This window comes from Anolis carolinensis, unplaced genomic scaffold (assembly GCF_035594765.1).
Source record: "Anolis carolinensis isolate JA03-04 unplaced genomic scaffold, rAnoCar3.1.pri scaffold_9, whole genome shotgun sequence".
In the NCBI taxonomy this organism is placed as follows: Eukaryota; Metazoa; Chordata; class Lepidosauria; order Squamata; family Dactyloidae; genus Anolis; species Anolis carolinensis.
Window position 1 is genome coordinate 18171499 of NW_026943820.1, and position 20272 is coordinate 18191770.

At 42.6% G+C, this 20272-nt stretch overlaps 1 protein-coding gene across 2 annotated transcripts in view; it reads left to right on the forward strand.

Moving 5' to 3' along the window:
* ripor1 (RHO family interacting cell polarization regulator 1) overlaps positions 1–20272 on the forward strand; it is a 143552-nt gene that overhangs the window by 16504 nt on the left and 106776 nt on the right. The window contains exon 1 of one of the 2 annotated variants that reach the window (XM_062962018.1): positions 7520–7662. The exons of the other annotated variant lie outside the window; for it this stretch is intronic. The gene's annotated coding sequence lies outside the window, so the exon portion shown is untranslated. Of the gene's footprint in view, positions 1–7519; positions 7663–20272 lie in introns of those variants that run through there. 2 annotated transcript variants of the gene reach the window in all.

Below are 20272 nucleotides of genomic sequence, written 5' to 3' on the forward strand. Positions count from 1 at the left end.
GAGACTCTACTGTATTGCACAAGATTTCCCTAGCCTAAAATGATACATTTTAATATATTGGTTTTATGGTTCCCGTCCCCTTGATCTGGTCATGTAAGTGTGATTTATTGTTATAATTGTATTATTTTACTTTGTTTAATAATGTGTATTATGTTGTTATGTAATGTTTGTGTTTGCTTTTATGACTGTAAACCACCCTGAGTCCCATCCGGGAGATAGGGCGGTATATAAATAAATTATTATTATTATTATTATATAATCCAGTTCAAAGCAGTTAATCTGCATTATGAAACTGGATTATATGTCAGTGTAGATATGACCTGAGTGCAGACCAACCTTGCTAGGCAGAAGGCCACCTAATAATGTCTTCCATGGGAAGCAATGGAGAGAAATATCTATTGCTGTTTAAGTCTTACTCTTTTTGGCTGCTGAACCTTCTATCCCAGCAAGCATCGCAGCTGTTCTCAAACTGACATGAATTGCTTTTGTTTTCCTTTCTAAGCTGTCCATGCCAGAAGCTGCTGGGCATCCACATGTGTAGGTTTTGTGTCTCCACCAGAATCACATTCCTCAAGCAGTGAGTTCATCCCAGCTGGGCTCTGAATGGCTCTAGGTGAAGGGAGCCAAGGCAGGCCTGCATTTTTGAGTCTTCCCCAACTGTTCCAAGACTGAACCAGATGTGTTTGCTGGCTTTTGGGTTAGTTCCTTCTTGAATCTTTCAGCACAGAAATGCATGCATGGTAAGGAAATAACACACCTGGATACGTGTATGGTAATGTACATTGTTACATTAGGCTACAGCACACTGTATGAGCATAATTTCCTGCTCTACAGAGAAATACTGTGATGATTATGGTCTAGACCACACATGGCAAACTTTGGCCCTCCAGGAGTTTTGGACTGCTTAAGCGGCTGAGGGAGAAAAGGAAGGGGCCTGAGGCTGTTAGGAATGGTGGGAGTTGCAGTCCAAAACACCTGGAGGGTAAAAAATTGTTTTAGAGCAAAAATGTTTTAGAGCAACCTTTTGCACTTGGTGTGTCCAAATTCACCAAAAAACCTAGCACGACTTGGGTGGTGTGTCACTTTGAGAGAGAAAAACCATAAATTCACAATATATGTAGTTTAAATATCAACAATATATAATTGTAATATATAACTGTATTCAATAAATCAAAACTATTTACCACCATTATTTCCATGTACAACAATTTATGGTACCTCTTGCAGTTTCCATGCTGATTTCTCTCTATTCTACTTTCAGTGTAGTCATGAATAATGAATAATATAAAAATAATATAATAGTAATAATATGATAATAGACTACAATAATAGAATAATAATAGAAATTATATATATCAATATATATATATATAAATGAGTGATGGCATCACGGCAACCCACAAAACAACAAAACTACAGGCCCCCCCAACCTCGAAATTTGACAACACAACCCATCATCCACGCCTCTAGGTTGATACAACAAAAAGCAAAGAAAAATAAAGTCCTAATTAGAGGGAGAGCAATAATTGCTTTTATCCAATTGCTGCCAGTTTAGAGGGCTAATCTCTGCCCACTTGGTCTCCTAGCAACCAAATCAGCCAAGGGACAGCCAGGGTTCAGTTAGGGGACAGCTAGATTTAGGCCTCACTTAGGCCTCTTCCACAGATTATCTAATTTGCACTGGATTATATGGCAGTATAGACTCAAGGCACTTCCACACAGCTATATAAAGTCCAAATTACAGAGGACGAGTAAGAGCCGTTCTCCCCCTGGCTGCCAGTCAGAAAGGTAGGCCCCGCCCCCTTTAGGCCCCGCCCACTTAGTGTCCTAGCAATTAGGTGACTAATTGCAGCATTCACACTTGCCTCATACAGACAAGAGTTCTTTCTCTCACCTTGGACTGGCTGCTTCCTACCTAGGAGGATCCGCCCTAGACCACCTTGATAAGCATTGAACAGCCTTGCAGCTTCAAAGCCAGGCTGCTTCCTAACCACATGGATCCTAACCACCACAGCAACATGTGGTTGGGCACAGCATATATAAATGCAATGTGCATAATTCCCATGGAGTAAACAACAAAATTGGACCAAATCACACCAAATTTGGCCACAAAAGACATAGTAATCCAATCAATCTGCATGCAGCAGCATGTCAGCAAAAATGGCTAGTGCTGACACGCGTGTCATAGGTTGGCCATCACTGTTTTAGAGTATATATTCCAAGCATCATTCATCTCCTCGTAACCTGACCGTTGTGACTGGAGTTTGCAAAACTAATATAACTTTTATGAACCACGATAAGTGTGATCTGGAATGTGTAGAAGCCATACAGCTCTCCCGGAGAAACTCAGCTTGTGTTTTAGCAGGACTTCAGCCCAGGAAGATTAGCAGCAACTTCCTTCCTGGCAAAGGCCTGTTTATTGATAGAACTGCACAGTGTCCGTCCCTCCGTCCCTCTTGCTCCGGAGCTCTGTGCCCTGGGGAGCAGCTGCTATCCCAATGCCGCAGCTGCCAGACACTTAAGAGTTCAAAGAAGAGACATTCCTGGAGAATTGACCTCGCCAAGACACGCAATGCATGCAACTTGCTGGAATTGGTGTGCTGTTTCTTTGCTAAGCCCAGTGTTCATCTCTGCTCAGCAGTGTAGTGGAGCCTGGGCTCATAGAGTTGGAGCACTAGGACTTTTAGATTAGCAGTGGTAATGATGTGTTGTCAAAGGATTTCACGGTTGGAATCACTGGGTTGCTGTGAATTTTCCAGGCTGTATGGCCACGTTCCAGAAGCATTCTATCCTGACATTTCGCCTAAATCTATGGCAGGCATCCTCAGAGGTTGTGAGGCCTGTTGGAAACTAAGCAAGTGAGGTTTATATATCTGCGGAGGGTCCAGGGTGGGAGAAAGAACTCTTATCTGTTGGAGGCAAGTGGGAATGTTGCCATTGATCACCTTGATTAGCATTGAATGGCCTTTCAGCTTCAAAGCTTGGCTGTTTCCTGCCTGGGGGAATCCTTTGTTGGGAGGTGTTAACTGGCCCTGATTATTTCATGTTTGGAATTCCCAGACAAGCATGTGGACAATTTCAACAGAAAGGAGGAAACCATGAAAATGAACAAAATCTGCTTACCAGTATTTTAAAAATTCTAAAATTAGGACACTAAATAAAGAACAACACTCAGAAGGCAAAGGAATTCCAGACATGAAACAATCACCTCCCAACAAAGGATTTCCCCCAGTCACTCTGAAAAAAGGAATTCCAGATAGAAACAATCAGGGCCAGCTAACACCTCCCAACAAAGGATACCCCCAGGCAAGAAGCAGCTAGGCTTGGGAGCTGCCTCCTAGTCCTGTCTGGCTGTAGTAAATGTCCCCCAGGAGACCTGACTGTAAAGGTCAGATTATACAGAGAAAGGAATGTAAGACTTTAAAGGCAACAAACAGAAACTAACTAGCAGTCAATGTTGTTATTTCAATGTAGATGCAATATAATTACTCCTATATTTATAGTAATTACAGGCAGCCCCCAAGTTACAGACAAGATAGGTTCTATAGATTTGTTCTTAAGTTAGACTTGTATGTAAGTCAGACAGGTACATTTTTACATTGAGATGCTATGTGTGTATATCCTTTGGCAGAGTTTTGTTTGCATAATTTATCTGGGGCTCCTTCTACACTGCCATATAATTCAGATTGGAAAAATTGCTTATTTACAGTATTTATATTCCGCCCTTCTCACCCCGAAGGGGACTCAGGGCGGATCACATTATACACACATAGGGCAAACATTCAATGCCCTTATACACATAGAACCGAGACAGAGATAGACAGACACAGAGGCAATTTAACCTTCTCCCGAGGGGATGTTCAATTCTGGCCACAGGGGGGAGCAGCTGCTTCATCATCCACTCTGACCGCACTTCCTCATTCCAGGTCATAAATTAGTTAAACTTGCCTCCCTACTTTTTTTATAAGTGGTACCTTATTTCCTACTTGATAGATGCAACGATCTTTCGGGTTGCTAGGTCAGCAACGAGCAGGGGCTATTTTTAATTTTTAATTGACGGATGCTGGCCCCGCCGTGGGCTGGCCTCGAACTCATGACCTCATGGTCAGAGTGATTCATTGCAGCTGCTCAACAGCCTGTGCCACAGCCCGGCCCTCACATTAACTGCTTTGAACAGGATTATACGGCAGTGTAGACTCATATAATCTAGTTCAAAGCAGATAACGTGGAGTATCTGCTTTGATAATCTGGATTATATGGCAGTGTAGAAGGAGCCTGAGTCTACACTGCCAGATAATTCAGTTCAAAGCAGTTAATGTGGATTTTATATAGCAGTGTAGAAAGGGCCTGGGAATAAATTAAGCACAGTTTGTCTGGGAATAAGTTAAGCATGGTTTGCCTGTGAAGGCATGTGTTTGTAGGCCAGGAGGAGGTGCCCCCCTTGAGTTCGGTTCACCTCCAGAAGGAAAAGGTCATATTCTTGACCTGAGCCGCTCGGCCACGATCTACTCAAGGAGCGCACAATGCTTCCCTTTGTGTTCCGGCACTGTATCAACACGCTCTGCGAGTCTGGCTCAATTGTTGGACATCTGCTGCCAATCAACTTTAAATAGAGACACCATTCCAGCCTCCTTGCGTTAGACCAGCTGAGGCAGCCAAGCCCCTACTGGGCCACTGTCCAATGGGAGCAGCTTGCTTTTCTTTTCTCCCCCCCATTGACTCTCTGCGTATATGTGGAAGATCTGACGCTGAAAGGAGGCTGGAAACACGGGAATGTGAGCTGTGTACAGTTCAGGACTGAACAGCTTCTGAGAACTCATTCTATAAACAGTGACATGGAGCAAAAGGATGCCAGAGGTGTTTGTGTGTGACTGCGTAGCCTTTACAGCAGGCATGGGCCAACTTCGTCCCTCCAGGTGTTTTGGACTTCAACTCCCACAATTCCTAACAGCCTACCGGCTGTTAGGAATTGTGGGAGTTGAAGTCCAAAACACCTGGAGGGACGAAGTTGGCCCATGCCTGCTTTAAAGAAAAAGGCAATGATAGGGATTTATAGTTGACACATATGCAAAGTGTACTGTGACTCCACTGGTGATGGATCTGGACCCCACACACATGGATAGATCTGTCTCTCTCTCCGTCGCATAGTTGTTTCCGATTCTTCGTGACCTCATGGACCAGTCCACGCCAGAGCTCCCTGTCAGCCGTTGCCACCCCCAGTTTCTTCAAGGTCAACCAAGTCACTTCAAGGATACCGTCCATCCATCTTGCCCTTGGTCAGCCTCTCTTCCTTTTTCCTTCCATTTTCCCCAGCATCATGATCTTTTCCAAGCTTTCCTGTCTTCTCATGATGTGGCCAAAATACATCTTTGCCTCTAATATCCTTCCTTCCAATGAGCAGCCGGGCATTATTTCCTGGAGGATGGACTGGTTGGATCTTTTTGCAGTCCAAGGCACTTTCAGGATTTTCCTCCAGCACCAGAGTTCAAAAGCATCTATCTTCCTTCGCTCAGCCTTCCTTATGGTCCAGCTCTCACATCCCTAGGTTACTATGGGGAATACCATTGCTTTGACTATGCGGACCTTTGTTGCCAGTGTGATGTCTCTGCTCTTCACTATTTTGTCAAGGTTGGCCATTGCTCTCCTCCCAAGAAGGAAACATCTTCTGATTTCCTGGTTGCAGTCTGCATCTGCAGTGATCTTTGTGCCTAGAAATATAAAGTCTGTCACTACCTCCACGCTTTCTCCCACTATTTGCCAGGTCAATAGGTGTAGTTGCCATGATCTTGGTCTTCTTGATGTTTAAATGCAACCCAGCTTTTGCACTTTCTTCTTTCACCTTGGTGATAAGGCTCCTCAGCTCTTCCTCACTTTCAGCCATCAGAGTGGTATCATCTGCATACCTAAGGTTGTTAATGTTTCTTCCACGGATAGATACCTACATAAAAACTCCAACCATCACCCAAGTAAAAAAAAAGAAGCACAATTACAGCCCTGGCAGACCATGCAAAAATAATCTGTGAACCTCACCTCCTCCAAGGAGAACTGAACCACCTAAACTGTGCTCTACAGGCCAATGGAGACTCCACCAGAGACATCGGAAGAGCTGCAAGGCCAAGAACAGGCCAGGAGAGTAAAGATAAAGATCCACCCAAAGAGTTCTTACCATACAACAGGGGTCCTCAAACTTTTTAAGTGGAGGGCCGATTCACAGTCCCTTAGACTGTTAGGGGGCCAGACTATGATGAAATAGTCCAAAATTGAGATTGTTGTTGTTGTATGCCTTCAAGTCATTTCAGACTTAGGTCAACAACCCTAAGTCTAAAGTTTAGGACAGAGGCCAGGTCAATCACCTTGGAGGGCCTTAGTTTGGGGACCCCTGATCTAGATGGCCTCATAAGACCATAGGTAAGCAAAGAGACCTCCAAAGACCATCTAGATGTTCTCATGAGACCATAGTTAAGGAAAGGGGCCCCAAAGGCCATCTAGATGGTTTCATAAGACCATAGTTAAGGAAAGGGGCCCCAAAGGCCATCTAGATGGTTTCATAAGACCATAGGTAAGGAAAGGGGCCCCCAAAGGCCATCTAGATGGTTTCATAAGACCATAGTTAAGGAAAGGGGCCCCCAAAGGCCATCTAGATGGTTTCATAAGACCATAGTTAAGGAAAGGGACCCTCAAAGGCCATCTAGATGGTTTCATAAGACCATAGTTAAGGAAAGGGGCCCCCAAAGGCCATCTAGATGGTTTCATAAGACCATAGGTAAGGAAAGGGACCCTCAAAGGCCATCTAGACAGTCTCATAGGACCATAGGTAAGGAAAGTGACCTCCCAAAGCCATCTAGATGGTCTCATAAGGCCGTAGCTAAGCAAAGAGATCTTCAAAGACCATCTAGACAATCTCAGAAGACCACAGGTAAGAAAAAGAAAAAAACAACATCCAAAGACCAGGTAGACTTAGGTCAACCCTAAGTCTAAAATTTAGGACAGGGGCCAGGTAAATGACCTTGGAGGGCCGCATCCAGCCCCCGGGCCTTAGTTTCGGGACCCCCGATAAAGAGGCTTGGATATGCGAGGCTTGGATTAGTGAGACTCTACTGTAATAATAAATAAATACATACATATTTTTCAGATATTGTTTAGAATAGACATCTGTGTTTAGTTATTAGTACGAAACAATGAGGGCCAGTTTAACACCTCCCAAGAAAGGATTCCCCAGGCAGGAAGTAGCCAGGCTTTGAAGCTGCAAGGCTTTTCAATGCTAATCAAGGCGACTCATTGCAACATTCGAACTTGCCTCCAACAGACAAGAGTTCTTTTTCCCACACAGATATATAAACCCCGCTTGCCTAGTTTCCAACAGACCTCACAACCTCTGAGGATTGCCTTCCATAGATGTGGGCGAAACGTCAGGAGAGAATGCTTCTGGAACAAGGCCATACAACTCGGAAAACTTACAGCGACCCAAAGCCAGTGAAAACAAATGGGCGGCCTAGTCCCTCCCTCCTTCCTCCTCCTCCTCTTCTTCTCTTTCCTCCTCCTCTTCCTCGGAGGCAGCTGCTACTTCGGGTCTTTCCCAGCTCGGGCTCCTCCCCGGCCTCGCAGCAGCCCAGCTTTATAGCGGATCGGTTCCGGGAGAAGGACCACCCCGGCGGACACCATGTAAGTGGGGCGTCGCCTCCTCTGCTTGGAGAAGTGGCCGAGGAGGAAGGGCACTTTCTCCCCCCGAATCCTCTTTCTTTGTCGGCTGACTTGCTCCCAAAGTCAAGCAAAGGCCTCTTCTTTCTCTCTCCATAACTCCACTTTCTATATTGGGTGCATTTACACCGAACTTGGGCCCTCCAAGGGTTTTGGACTCCAACTCCCATCATGCCTCACAGCCTCAGGCCCTTTCCTTTTCCCCCTCAGCCGCTTAAGCGGCTGAGGGGGAAAAGGAAGGGGCCTGAGGCTGTGAGGCATGATGGGAGTTGGAGTCCAAAACCCCTGGAGGGCCCAAACTTGCCCATTTCTGCTCTACACTATAGGTTTCAATGCAGTTTGGGCCCCTCTTGACCTATGACGTCCCAGACCTATAATGCACTTCCAACCGCATTGTAATAATCAGTGTGGAGTCCCATAATTTCATTGAACCGGATTACATTGAGTCTACACTGCCAGTTAATCAGCATCCTGAAACTGGATTGTATGGCATCCTAGGCGCCTTCTATGCTGCCGTATCAAACCCTGATTATCTGCTTTGAACTGGATTATATGCCACTAGCTGTGCCCGGCCACGCGTTGCTGTGGCATTGTCTGGTGGTGTTGGTGAGAAATTGTAGAGGTAGTGGTGGTATTGAATGTCTGTTGTATGGTTGTCTTTATGTTTAGTATGCACACTGAAGTGGATTGTATGGCAGTATGGAGTCAAGATAATCCAGTTCAAAGCAGATAATATAAGATTCTAAATGGGTTATATAGATGTGGAAGGGCCTTGAGTCTACACTGCCATCTAATCCAGTTAAAATCATAATCTGTGGAAGAGGCCAAAGTGAGGCCTAACTGTGCCTGTCCCCTGGGCTGAGGAGTTTGCTAGGAGACCAAGTGGGCGGAGCTTAGTCTTCAAACTGGCAGCAATTGGATAAAAACTATTATTCCTCTCCCTGTAATTAGGGCGTTATTTTTCTTTTCTTTTTGTTGTATCAACCTAGAGCCGTGAATGGTGGGTTGTGTTGTCAAATTTCGAGGTTGGGGGGCCTGTAGTTTTGTTGTTTTGTCGGTCACCGGGATTCCATCACTCTTTTATATATATAGATTGTAGACAGGCCCCTTCTACTCCGCCATATAAAATCTGGATATCTGCTTTGAACTGGATTATATGCCATTGTAGGCAGGCCCCTTCTACTGCGCCATATAAAATCCGGATTATCTGCTTTGAACTGGATTATATGACAGTATAGACTCAGGTCCCTTCTACTCCGCCATATAAAATCTGGATTATCTGCTTTGAACTGGATTATATACCATTGTAGACAGGCCCCTTCTACACTGCCACATAAAGTCCGGATTATCTGCTTTGAACTGGATTATATGACAGTATAGACTGAGGCCTCTTCTACTCTGCCAGATAAAACCCAGATTATCTGTGTTGAACTGGATTGTATGGCAGTGTTGACTCAGGGCCCTTCTACACTGCCGTATAAAATCTGGATTATCTGCTTTGAACTGGATTATATGCCATTGTAGACAGGCCCCTTCTACATTGCCATATAAAATCCGGATATCTGCTTTGAACTGGATTATATGACAGTATAGACTCGGGCCCCTTCTACTCTGCCATATAAAACCCAGATTATCTGTGTTGAACTGGATTATATGGCAGTGTTCACTCAGGGCCCTTCTACACTGTCGTATAAAATCTGGATTACAGTAGAGTCTCACTTATCCAACACTCGCTTATCCAACATTCTGGTTTATCCAACGCATTTTTGTAGTCAACGTTTTCAATACATCGTGATATTTTGGTGCTAAATTCGTAAATCCAGTAATGGCTACATAGCATTACTGCATATTGAACTACTTTTTCTGTCAAATTTGTTGTATAACATGATGTTTTGGTGCTTAATTTGTAAAATCATAACCTAATTTGATGTTTAATAGGCTTTTCCTTAATCCCTCCTTATTATCCAACATATTCACTTATCCAACGTTCTGCCGGCCTGTTTATGTTGGATAAGTGAGACTCTACTGTATATGTTAGGTTATAATAATAATAATAATAACAATAATAATAATAACTTTATTTTTATACCCCGCCCCATCTCCCCGAAGGGACTCGGGGCGGCTTACATGGGGCCTGGCCCGATAAAACAAACAAATAACAGTAACAAAGCAATAAAACAATTATCCCAGTAAAAACATCAACATCAATAAAAACAATCATTAAAATCAACAAGCAGGATACAGTATTAAAAACAGGAGACTAAGTCGTAGATCCCAGGCAAAGTGCAGGTTACAATTCCTATCACTCCCATTTGCTGCCCTGAAATCCAACAGACATGAAACAACAACAACACTCTGAATACAGAGAGGAAACAGGCCAGAATATATTTGATACATAGGATCATAGATAAACATTTTTAGAGAAGGCTTGAAGAATGTTGTCATTTCCAACAATTACTGTGTAATAGCAGCAAGCAGGTGAATGTAATTTCTGGAAGGTAAAAGCCGATGCAAGCACATGCAATAGATATGGTTATTTCTTTTCTTTGTCCCCATTTTCTGGTCTGTTTGTTGTGGACTGTCGCCTCCTTGGTAATACCAGGTAACCTCTGTTTTCCCATTTCATGGCTGAATAGGCTTTCTCTGCAAAGGCCATGATTACATTTCCAGTTCTCGATTGCTCTCTCTCTCTCTTCTTCTTCTTTTGGTTGCCAGTTGGCTGTGATTTCCCTTCTCGCTACTCCATGCAATGCAACCCATTGCATTAGTTCTGTAATTTGCAGTGTTGGTTTCACAGCCTGAAAGTTCTCCCGAGGAGATTTGCAGGCTGTAATTTTCAGATGAAAGCTTTCTTCTACCTGCCACTTGTCTTACCGACCCAGAAACTCAGGCTGCCGAGGCGGTTTCCTTTCTCTGTCCTGCTGTGCTCCTGTTGCTGCCTTTGAAAGGGAATGGGAAGGCACTGACAGGCAGAGTTGAAAGGTCGGTTTCTCCTGTGCCCAGTCTTTTAATATATGATGGAAAAGACTAGTTAAAAAAAACAGAAGGCAGTGACCCTTAATGACCCCAAAAGTTGTGAGTTTGTTGGACTTGCAGTGGGCCAAGGTAGAGCAGATCCCTTATGCTTCTGGAAAAGAGCGATAAGGAAAAACAGCCTTGGGTACAGCAATTGGGGCATAGGAACATCAAGAGAGAAAGGACTGCTTAATTTGGACAGTTGCCTGGCGGGATAAAAGGAAAGCAGTTCCTTCCCTCCCACTTTGCAGCGTTTTTTCTTTTACATTTCCGTTGCATTTATCATCATGACTTGTATCCTATTTTAAGGGCAGCTTGCATTTTAAAACAGTGACACGAAAATCATCATAGTGTAGTAAAGATCATATATGGAGACTAGCTTGCTTATTTAGTTTGACTTTTGTGTACATTCCTGTCTACATTGAAGTTTATCCTGTATTTATTTTTACAAAGGAAGTGGAGTATTTATAGTGGGCCCATACTGCATGGCTTAGTGCAGATACACTATTATAACCCAGGGCCAAATGACTGTGGGCCTTTCCATAAAACTCATAATATCAAGGTAGAAAATCCTACAATATCTGCTTTGAACTGAATTATCTGAGTCCACACTGCCATATATTCCATTTCAAAGCAGAAAATGTGGGATTTTATTCAGCTATGTGGAAGGGTCCTGGGTTTCCTCCCTTTTTTTAATGCTGATGCTGCTAAAAAATTCCAACTAGAGAAAGGATGAAAATTTAAAGGATCTATACAAGGCTAAGGGGGCTTCTGGTGGCACAGTGCGTTAAAGCGCTGAGCTGCTGAACTTGTGGACCAAAAGGTCCCAGGTTCAAATCCCGGGAGCGGAATGAGTGCCTGCTGTTGGCCCCAGCTCCTGCCAACCTAGCAGTTCAAAAACATGCAAATGTGAGTAGATCAATAGGTACCGCTCTGGCGGGAAGGTAACAGCGCTCCATGCAGTCACGCTAGCCACATGACCTTGGAGGCGTCTATGGACAACGCCGGCTCTTCGGCCTAGAAATGAGCACCAACCCCCAGAGTCGGTCATGACTGGACTTAACGTCAGGGGAAAACCTTTACCCTAACCTATACAGGGCTAAAACCCCTGTGTAATAAAAGATGTTTTACTATCAGAGGCTTTGTTAACTAAAATATATCTATATTTTGGGTTACAACTCTAAGGCCACGTGTCACAGTGGATGGACAGAGATTGTGTGGATGCAGTCCAAATCCTGGGACTGACTGCAAATTGCCTACTCCTGGGTTACATGACAAAGAAGCACAGTTGACACACAAGTGGTCTGAGCAACCGGAAACCACCTGCTCCTGAATTAGGATTCCCATCATGCATATTTGTTAGCAAGGCCGGCTGAGGCAGATGGGAATTAAAACCCAACGTCATTGACAGGAAAATGTAAACCAAAAGATACAGAGAAAAGCAAAGAGTGGCATGGTAGGCAGGCTGTGTGGGAGGGTATGCATCTGAAATTGGAGCTGTTTCTTGGCTAATATGAACTTGCATTTCATTAACTCACAATACACAGAGAGAGAGAGAGATCAGCAGACTGTGCTGAGCCCTCGCCCCCGGATCTCTGAGGTCCCTTGGCTCAACACGTCCTTCCTTCTCATGCTCTTGGGAGGGAGCATGAGCATGTTGCATGGGAGGGAGTCCCATGAGCATGTTGCAGTACTTCTATCCATGCAGTGAGTTCTCCTGTATCAGATCTACTGGGCACACAGCATTTACCCCTCAGAGAATTTGAAATTTGGCATCTTTCTAGTCTACCTCGATCTGCAGTCTATACTTGTCACAGGGCATGTGGATTATGTCACCTGGGTTGCATCACCATCAGCTCAGGGAAGGAAGATCCAAGGGCAGGATGGTTCTCTCTATCCAGAGCATTCCACAAATGGCTCTGTTATCAAGAAAGCAATCAGCTAACTATGTAGTTCTCATGGCAACATGCCGTTGGGCTATTGTCATTCTTTCCGCGTGTCCAGACATTGCCTCTGGGCGGCCCACCTGATCGCCCAGCTCCCAGCAGTCTGCTATGGAAGCCGTAACACTGCATATTTCCCCCCACATAATATTAACTTGGACTTCATATCTGATCCACAGTTATGTTTCTTCTGATTGCAAGTACAGTAGAGTCTCACTTATCAACATAAACAGGTCAGCAGAATGTTGGATAAGCGAAAATGTTGGATAATTAGGGGGGATTAAGGAAAAGCCTATTAAACATCAAATTAAACATTGATTTTGAAAATTAAGCACCAAAACATCATGTTTTACAACAAATCGACAGAAAAAGCAGTTCAATACAAAGTTATGTTATGTGGTAATTACTGTATTCATGGATTTAGCACTAAAATATCGCAATGTATTGAAATAGTTGACTATAAAAACACTGATTACTAAAAGGCAGACTGCATTGGATAATACAGAACGTTGGATAAGCGAAGGTTAGATAAGCGAGACTACTGTGGTACTTTCTGACAAGGGCACTCATCTGCAAAGCTGCAATGGGACTTTATGTTTTGCTTAATTGTTTTGTGGTAAATATGAACAGGATAATGCATGGGTAGGGCATGTGTGTCCCTCCAGATAATGGTTGGACTGAATCTCCCATCATCCCTGTCTCGTACAGTCATAAAACAGCATGGAAGATAATTTTTTCATCATCTCAAGTATGTATTCCAGTCCCAATAACCCTAAAGAGGTAAAGTAACAAGTTGGCATGTCCAGATTAATATCCAGGGACCATTTCCCAGAGCAGGACTTCTTAAACATTTTCCACTCACAACCCCTTTTCACCCAAGCACCTTTTATGCGACCCCAGGTATATAGATATCGTAAAATAGGTACAGTAGAGTCTCACTTATCCAACATTCTGGATTATCCAACACATTTTTGTAGTCAATGTTTTCAATTCATTGTGATATTTTGGTGCTAAATTTGTAAATACAGTAATTACTACATAGCATTAATGTGTAATGAACTACTTTTTCTGTCAAATTTGTTGTATAACATGTTTTGGTGCTTAATTTGTAAAATCATAACCTATTTTGATGTTTAATAGGCATTTTCTTAATATCTCCTTATTATCCAACATATTCGCTTATCCAACGTTCTGCCAGCCCGTTTATGTTGGATAAGTGAGACTCTACTGTATACATATTAAAGATGGAAACAAATATGCATACTAATGAGATAAGTGCTTGTTTGTTTTGTTTTGTTTTTGTTTGTTTTTGTTTTTGGTGAAACAAAATATTTTATTAATAGACAAAATTGATCTCTTTTCCTCTTGTTGCCACTATAAAGTCTCTTGTGAGGAAAGAAATCTTTAAGTCTATGCAGTTCTGGATAGATATTGCCACAGAGTATAAAGTCTTGTTATGACTGGATTCTTTTTATCTTTGAGATGACGTCAATGTTTGTTTTTACGTAAAGAATTACATCTTAGCTATTGCAGGACGTAGAGCATCTGCAACGTTTTTCATGTCATGCTGGTAGGCTTGGTTTGTAGCCTCAAGTGGCAGAAAATACTGTGTTGGATCCTATTATGTTCCATCGCACTCTCACAGCTGTGTAAATATGCTTTATACCTGAGCATTCATTATTATCACTCTCTACTGCAGGGGTCCCCAAACTAAGGCCCGGGGGCCGCCTCCAAGGTCATTTACCTGGCCCCCGCCCTCAGTTTTATAATATAATATTTTATATCAGTTTTAATAATACAATATATTGTATATACATATAATATTGATAATCTTATTATTATCTTACAATATAATACTAATAGCAATACCATATAATAATATTAATTATATGGTATATATTACATATTATATAATAGTATAGTATAGTGGTATAGTTCAATATAGTAATATATAATGCTAATATTGTGTTATGCTAATAACATAATATATTGTATGTACATACAGCTGCTCTGAGTCCCCTTCGGGGTGAGAAGGGTGGGATATAAATGTAGTAAATAAATGCAGTAAATAAATAAATAATTTTAGACTTAGGCTCGGCCAAAGTTTGACATGACTTGAAGGCACACAACAACAACAACAACAATCCTAATTGACTTGACTATCTCATTGGCCAGTAGCAGACCCACACTTTTCATTGAAATTCTAATAGGTTTATGTTGGTTAAAATTGTTTTCATTTTTAAATATTGTATTCTTTTGTTGTTGTTGTTGCACTACAAATAAGACATGTGCAGTATGCATAGGAATTTGTATTTTTTCAAATGATAATTCGGCCCCTCAACAGTCTGAAGGATTGTGGACCGGCCCTCTGCTTAAAAAGTTTGGGGACCCCTGCTCTACTGCATCAGAAGAAATTGGTTGATATCAATGGAAACCCATCTATACACATAATAAAAGTGAAATGTGTATGTGGCACGGGTGTCTGCTTACACAGACAGCTTCCACAAACAGCTTCAATCCACAGTGCTGGGGAGCCACCAAAGCCCTCCCTCCAAGGACATTGCAGGTTACAGTGAGCGCCACATCCCAGTGTTCTTTTCTCTCTCCATTGGTATAGAATTTACATGACTCCACCCACTGCCTCTCCCTTAACCTTTTCCTATTCTTTTCTATGACACACCAACTGAACATACTAGAGAGAGAGGTTTGGGGAGAATTTACCATGATTTATAGGAGTTGTAAGTACTGGGATCTATAATTCACCTGCATTCTAAGAGCACTCTGAACCTCACCAATGATGGACCTGGAACTAACTTGGCCCACAGACCCAACATAGTCAACTTTGCATACTGGCTTGGGGGTGATTGCTCTTAACATTCAGGAGTTATAGTTCACCTGTATTCAGAGAACACTGAATCATCTGATGATGGATCTGGACCAAACTTGGCACAAAAATTCAAAATGGAGAATACAGGTGGACTTTGTGGGTGATTGACCTTTAATTCTGGGAGTTACAGTTCACCTCTATTCTGTGAGCCCTCTGATCCAATGATGGATCTGGACCAAACTTGGCATTCCATACTGGCAGACATTGGGGTAATTGAACTTGGCATCAGAGAGTTATAGTTCACCCATGTTTATAGAACACAGAACCCAGCAAGTGACAGATCTGGACCCAACTTGGCACACAGACCCAACATGGCCAACTGTGAATACTGGAAGGCTTTGCAGGTGATTGACCTTGGCACCAGAGACTTACAGTTCACCCATATTCAGGGAATACTGAATCCAGCATATGAGGGATCTTGTCCAAATTTGGCACACAGATCCAACATGGCCAACTGTGAATACTGGCAGAGTTTGGGGAGGATTGACCCAGGATTTTTGGGAATTGTAGTTCATCCATATTCTTATGCATTTCCTAATGGGAGCATTCATACAAAACAACAGGAAAGACTAATTTTTTTCCTAAGAAATAGCATAACATATGACTAAACTGATATAATTTAACATCCAAAAACAAACAATGCCCTTTTCAAATAACCCAGCCACTGCCGGGTACCCAAGCTAGTGCAAAAATAAAAACCGGTTAGTCTTAAAGGCTCTGCCACCTTTCTTTCCCCCCTCACTCCTCCTTCCTCCTTTTTATAATCCCAAGAATGTGTGTATTCCATCTATAAGTATACATTCCAACAATATATTTCTAAGTCCTTCACCTTAAATATTCTAATTCCTAGAAGCTTTTATTTAACTATAATTCATCAGCTCCCGCTGTGACATGCTGTGCTAACCTTATTCATGACTTCAAACAGAAGTGCTTAAGGACAAACCAGAGCCAGTGCAGCCTAATTCCTAAGCATATTTACTCAGCATTTAGGATTGCTGACGTCAGCAGAGTTTATTCCCTTTTCAGGTGTTTCAGGATCTCAGCAGTCTTGGAAGCAGATTTTGCTGTTATTACGTATTGCCATGTGGCATACCTGGCTCGTTCTTCAAAACTTTCTGCTTTGAAAGCCTGTCTGAAAAAGCCCTCTCTCACATTCCCACCAATTGTGCTTGCATTGCTGTTGTCTGCCTTGAATTCGGTTCTGACTTAAGTTAAACATATCTTTGAGTATTCTTGAGCTGAGAGTGTGTGGCCCACCTAAGTTTCTATGTGGGTTTCTATGACCAATCAAGAGCCTGAGCCCTGTTCTCCAGAGTCACAGTCCAATGCCGAAACCACAATACCCTGCTGGCTCTCAGGGTAGATTTATGATGCATTCAAGCACATGTGTCAAACTCAAGGCCTGCAGTCCAAATCTGGCCTGCCATGTCATTTTATGTGGCCCTTCTCCAAATGCTGGACTACCACGCCTGTGTTCCTTATCATTAGACATCATGACTAGGAGTGATGGGAGTTGTGATACATCCAGAAGGCTGCAGTTTGCTTTGTTGAGTCAGGAGAGTGGGTTTTGAATTTAGATACAAGGCTTGTGGATATATGTGACATTGAAATGCTGTTTAACTGTTTCCCAACCTCAGAGCCACAAGTGCTGTGGAGCTGCAATTCCCATTATCCCCAGTTTGTATGCCAGATGATCAAAAGTAATGGGAGTTGCAGTTCAATAGCTTCTGGAGACCCAAACTGGAGAAAAACTAAAGAACATGGACCACTGTGTAAAAAATTATAGCTGTCCCTCTGTAACCATGGATTCTCCATGGATTCAACGGCTCTTTGAAGGCAATCATGAGGTTGATGTGGCCCTCGATGAAAATAAATTTGACACCCCTGCGTTAAAGAGCTGGAAGTTGAAGACAGAATAATAATAATAATAAGAAGAAGAAGAAGAAGAAGAAGAAGAAGAAGACACAATATGAGGACTTAAAGATCGAATTGCGAAGACACTGGCACAAGCCAGTAAAGGTGGTCCCAGTGGTGATCACACTGGGTGCAGTGCCTAAAGACCTTGGCCTACATTTAAACACAATCGGTGCTGACAAAATTATTATCTGCCAGCTGCAAAAGGCCAGCCTACCGGGATCTGCAGGCATCATCCGAAAATACATCACACAGTCCTAGACACTTGGGAAGTGTTCGACTTGTGATTTTGTGAAACGAAATCCAGCATATCTATCTTGTTGGCTGTGTCATACAATAATAATAATAATAATAATAATAATAATAATAATAATAATAATAATAATAATAATACTTTTTTACCTTCTCCCCATGGTGACTCAGAGCAGATTACAATAAAAAAGATACAGGCAAACATTCAATGCCTTGTTACAAGGCAATGAGACACATATACACAGATAAAGGCAACTGCTTCTCCTTTCATTTCTGGCTTTGGAGGCGGTGCTCATCTCTGGCTCTGGAGGAGGTATTCTTCTCCATTTTCAGGCCAAGGAGCCTGCGTTGTCACCTCCTGGTCGTGTGACAGGTATGATTGCTTGGAGCATCTTTATGCCTATCCCGCCGAAGTGGTACCTATTGATCTACTCACATTTGCATGTTTTTGAACTGCTAGGTTGGCAGGAGCTAACAGCGGGAACTCACCAACTTTCAGGTCAGCAGTTTAGCAGCACAGGGGTTTAACCCATTGTGCCACCGCGGAATGCATCAGAGCCTGTTTTGTAATCTGGGTTATGAGATTATTTGGGCGGCTCTGTTCTTCAGTTGTTGCAATTGCTAAACAGGGCTGGCTTCTGCATGTCTTTCCACCACCCATCCATATATTCGAAGGAAGAGAAATGGAGAAAAGTACTGGCAACTATGGCTGGATTTTCTCAAGCTCTTTGTGTTGTCTGGAAAGTTTGCATGCTTCCCCGAGACTGGGCTTTTTTAGGGAGAGAATGTCCACAAGTTTGTAAATTAACTCCAAGGGAGTTAAACATCTCTCATTTCTTTCAGATGTAACTGAATGTGTGGACTTACTGGAGCTAATAAGGATTATTTTGGTGTGGAATAGAACCTCCTTCTCTTTTCTAGGGCTAACTCACAAGCTCTCTGTGTCATACACAGTTTTAACCCTATTTACAACAGTCAAACAGAGGTGCTAAAGGCAAACGAGCCAATGCGATGTAAACCTATTTGTTCAGTTCCTAGGAACTTTCTGGATCTTGCGGAGCATACTGCATCATTGAGAACTTCACTCAATGTTTTTTTTAATGTCTGTGTATTTTGTTCCATGACATCTCTTTTTCCCCATGTGACTTCCTTCTGAGACTGCATTCCGGATATCTGCCATCCAGAAGCGGCTGGAAGTTATTAAAAGCCACCTCCTGCTGTCATGTTTCTGCTTGACTCTGTGTTTGGAGTGTATCCACTCTGCACAATTAGTTTGGTATCACTTTAAAAGCCATGGTTTCATCATCTGGAATGCTGAAATTTGTCATTTATTGAGGCACTTAGTGAGCTTTTACCCACTCTCCCCTGAACTACAGTTTTTCAGATACTATGATTTAACTCTCAAGCCATGTCTTCTCAAAGTACTTTGGAAGCTTTAGTTCGGAGGAAAGTAGACATGTTCTCTAACCAATCATTCTAAGCACCTCACTAATTTATAAATCCCAGGATTCCATAGGATGTAGACGGTAGAACAAAAAAATACAGTGATGTATAATAATAATAATAATAATAATAATAATAATAATAATAATAATAATAATAATAATAATAATACATTTTATTTATATTCCGCTTTATCTCCCCGGAAAGACTCAGAGCAGATTACAATCTGCACATATAAGGCAAACATTCAATACCTGTTACACAATGAACAGACAATGAGACAGACAAAGCCTTCCCCTTTCATCTCTGGCATCTGGAGGCGATGCTCAACTCTGCCGTGAGAAGGTGCTCTTGTTCCATTTTTCTATGCCGAGGAGCCTGTTGTCCATAGACATCTCTGATTGTTTTTGCCGGCGTGTCTGCATGGGGTGCTTTTTTTACCTTCCTGCCGAGGTTGTATTGATCTACTCGCATTGCATGCTTTCGAACTGCTAGGTGGCAGAAGCTAGGGCTGACAGCGGGAGCTCACCCTGACTTGCGGCTTTGAATTGTCAATCCTCCGGTCAGCAGATTTCCTGCAGCTAGCGGTTTAATCCGCTGCACTACCACGGCCCCTCTACATATTTATGTAATACTGGACCGTTGCGCTTCTTCCTGTTTATATTTTCAGTGTTAATACTTTATCTGAAAGTCTCAAATGTCTCAGTCGCACAAGACTCAGCATTTCCTAAAATAATCCTCTAATGCAGGGTGCATCTACATGGAAAAGTTAATTCAGTTTGACACCATATTAACTGCCATGTCTCGGTGCTGTGGGAGTTGAATCAGGGCACTCTAGCAAAAGTGGCTAAAGACTTTGTAAAGCTATAACTTCCATAGTATTTTTCACATAAAAATTTCAGGAGGTCCAGGAGGGACTGGGCCGTTTGTTGCTCATGGCCTGGAGTGAATTTCATGTTAAACTCCCTCTGCGCTTACTAACATAAAGTGGAAATTGCAACTACATTGACGCACATGCTCCCCCCTGCTCTCTTCCCATTGCCTGGTTGCTTGTCGCATGCATTTTCTTTGGAGCCGCTTGGCTGTGTTCTTCGCTAGGCTCATTGAATTTGGAAGATTG